We start from the raw sequence: 3673 nt of genomic DNA, 5'->3' as shown, positions 1-3673 counted from the left end.
AGGAAGCGGATCCTGGGGACTCTGGGAAGGGCCCTCCAATCTCTGGTGCTGAGGTCACCGAGGTGGTTAAAAAACTCCTCGGTGGCAGGGCCCCAGGGGTGGATGAGATTCGCCCAGAGTTACTTAAGGCTCTGGATGTTCTAGGGTTGTGTTGGCTTACGTGACTCTGCAATATTGCGTGGACATCGGGGGTAGTTCCTCTGGATTGGCAGACAGGGATGGTGGTCCCCCTATTCAAAAAGGGGGACTGTAGAGTGTTTTACAGATCACGCTCTTAAGCCTCCCTGGTAAGGTCTATTCGGGCGTTCTGGAGAGGAGGGTCCGTCGGATAGTCAAACCTCAGATTCAGGAGGAGCAGTGCGGTTTTTGTCCTGGTCGTGGAACACTGGACCAGCTCTACACTCTCAGCAGGGTCCTGGAGGGTGCGTGGGAGTTTGCCCAACTGGTCTACATGTGCTTTGTGGACTTGGAGAAGGCGTTCGACCACGTCCATCGGGGAACCCTGTGGGGGATACTCTGGGAGTATGGGGTACCAGGCCCTTGGATATGGGCTGTTAGGTCCCTGTATGACCAGTGTCAGAGCCTGGTCCGCATTGCCGGCAGTAAGTTGGGCTCGTTCTCAGTGAGAGTTGAATTCTGCCAAGGTTGCCCTTTGTCACCGATTCTGTTCATAACTTTTATGGACAGAATTTCTAGGCACAGCCAAGGTGTTGAGGGTATCTGTTTTGGTGGCCTTAGGATTGCGTCTCTGCTTTTTGCAGATGATGTGGTCCTATTGGCTTCATCAGATCGTGATCTACAGCTTTCGCTGGAGCGGTTCACAGCCGAGTGCGACACAGCCAGGATGAAAATCAGTTCCTTCAAATCTGAGGCCATGGTCTTGAGCTGGAAAAATGTAGAGTGCCCTCTCTGGGTCAAGGAGGAGGTCCTGCCCCAAGTGGAGGAGTTCAAGTATCTTGGGGTCTTGTTCACGAATGAGGGAAAAATGGAGCGTGAGATTGATAGGCGGATAGGTGCAGCGACTGCAGTGAAGCGGGCGCTGTACAGGTCTGTCGTGGTGAAGAGAGAGCTGTGTCAAAAGGCGAAGCTTTCAATTTACCAATCGATCTACATTCCTACTAGGGATTGAACAAGTATATAATTTTTAAACTCAACATTAACACAATAAAACCCGAGTAGAACTCGGGTATTTGATGACGTCATAGATCTCAAGATACAAAAATAAATAAATAAATAAAACCACAATAAAAGGTAATTGTTTACAAAAAAAAGATGAACAAAACATTGGGAGCGTATATTATGCTCCTACCATTTATCATACTGCAAATAAGTCCCAGGAAAAAGTAAACTATTAGTTATTATTATTAAACTGCAAACTAAGCACGTCAGAAACGAAACTTAAAACAGTGGATGGGCGGTGGATTGGACACTGTGTTACACCATACTCTGTGACCTGCAACAGTGCAACACAGTCCCCTACAGTCATACGGTGGTCACATAATATGATGTCACTACGGTTACTCGACATTACATTTTTAACCTCGATAGAGGTCCTAGCAATCGATGTGTAGATTACTCGAGTACTCTGTTAATGCCCTAGTTCCTACCCTCATCTATGGTCATGAGCTTTGAGTTGTGACCGAAAGAACGAAATCTTGGATACAAGCGGACGAAATGAGTTTTCTCCACAGGGTGTCTGGGCTCTCCCTTAGAGATAGGGTGAGAAGCTCGATCATCCGGGAGGGACTCAGAGTAGAGCCGCTGCTTCTCCACATCGAGAGGAGCCAGTTGAGGTGGCTCAGGCATCTGATTAGGATGCCTCCTGGACGCCTCCCTGGTGAGGTGTTCCGGACACGTCCCACCGGTAGGAGACCCAGAGGAATACCCACGACACGCTGGAGGGACTATGTTTCTCGGCTGGCCTGGGAACGCCTAGAGATTCTCCCCGGAGGAGCTGCCCAAGTGGCTGGGGAGAGGGAAGTCTGGGCCTCCCTACTTAAGTTGATATCCCCGCGACCCGACCCCGGATAAGCGGAAGAAAATGGATGGATGGATGAACTTTCATTTAGTGACAGCATTTATTGAAGCTACTATGGAGAAACTGTTTGCTTTGAACAAACGGTGTGAACGCTGAGAGAATGCTGAACTTTGCAGAAGATGGAACTGAGTTGTTGAAGCAGAAAACTAACTAAAAGTGAAAAGAAGCAGAATAATCGCTATACAGCAAAACACTAGTTAAAAAGCTATTGAAAAAACATGTAACTAGCTAAAAGTAGCAGAATGCTACCATAAAACGTACATTTGTATATGTATATGTATATGTATATATATATATATGTCTATATATATATATATATATATGAATATATATACATCACATAATTAACATATACTGTACAGGTTGTGTGACAGGTTTATTGAACAGATAGTGAGGAACATTGAGGTTGAATTATTATGACAAGGTAGATACATACTGTAGATACCTTATCACTACGTTATCATACATGATACAGCCACATAGTGCAGCAGCAGTAAACAATAAACATATTTGCTGTCACAAGCTAATATTAGTCATATTAGCTGTCACAGATGTGGCTTGGTGCAATGTTGTTGCCAGGTGTTAAGTGTTATTTATCGAGAGTTCAGTAATCTGACAGCTTATGGGTAATAACTGTCCTTTAATCTTTTTGTACACGATGGCAGACTGCTGTATCGTCTGCCTGAGGGTAGTAGAAGGAAGAGTCCTTGTGCTGGGTGGGTTGTGGTCCTTATTGATGCTGCATGCTTTACACAGACATCGGCTGTGTTAGATGTCCACAGACATCGGCTGTGTTAGATGTCCTGGATGGTGTGGAGACTACTGCTACCAGTGATGTCCTCTGCTGTTTGCACCACGCTCTGTAGTGCTAGGAACAAGTGTAGAGGTTTACACCAAAGTATAAAGTTGTTGAGCAGATTTACTTTAATCAAATTAAGAGACTCACAAAAAAAATTCAGGTAATTTTCCCAATGACAAAAATTTGGATTCACCTTAAAAATTCTGCATTTATGAATTAAATGCTCCTCAAAAGTAAAAGTAGAAAAAAATGCTAGCTAATAGGCTAACTAAATATAGTAAAAGCTACCTAAAAACTGTATATGTAAAAAAAAAAGCTAGCTAAATAGAGTGAAACATTAGCTAAAAAATAAAGTAGTTAAAGGTAAGCTAAAAGATATAAAAAACCCTTCATTTTTCCATTTGACCTTAATTTAGACAGATAAGTCACATTGAGCCTTGAAGACTTATTTACACGTGAGACCTGTTTAGACAGACAAAAATTAATGAAAGTCCCACATGTATAGGATTTGGAGGCAAAAAAAAATCCTATCAAACTCTTTCTCCTTGACCGAGGAGAAAGACCCTGATTATTGAAAAAACACCCCGCACATAGGCACATAGTGATGTAGACATTCCGCAGGGGAGGAGAGATGACCAGAGTGGTGATCATGTTAAGGACACTCCAGAGGTACTGTAAGAGTTCTCATAAGAATGGTACAATCAGTCAGTTCCCTCTGGTGAGATCCGTAAACACTCGTGCCGAGGTCGACCTGGAACAGCGCTAGAGAGAATTTAGCCCCTTATCCACAGGGCCTTTTCGGGCTCCTATGTAACCCGTTCGGGCTGATTACGTAG

Source organism: Nematolebias whitei, chromosome 6 (genome assembly GCF_014905685.2).
Source record: "Nematolebias whitei isolate Nwh7 chromosome 6, NemWhi1, whole genome shotgun sequence".
In the NCBI taxonomy this organism is placed as follows: Eukaryota; Metazoa; Chordata; class Actinopteri; order Cyprinodontiformes; family Rivulidae; genus Nematolebias; species Nematolebias whitei.
This window is presented reverse-complemented; position numbering follows the sequence as displayed.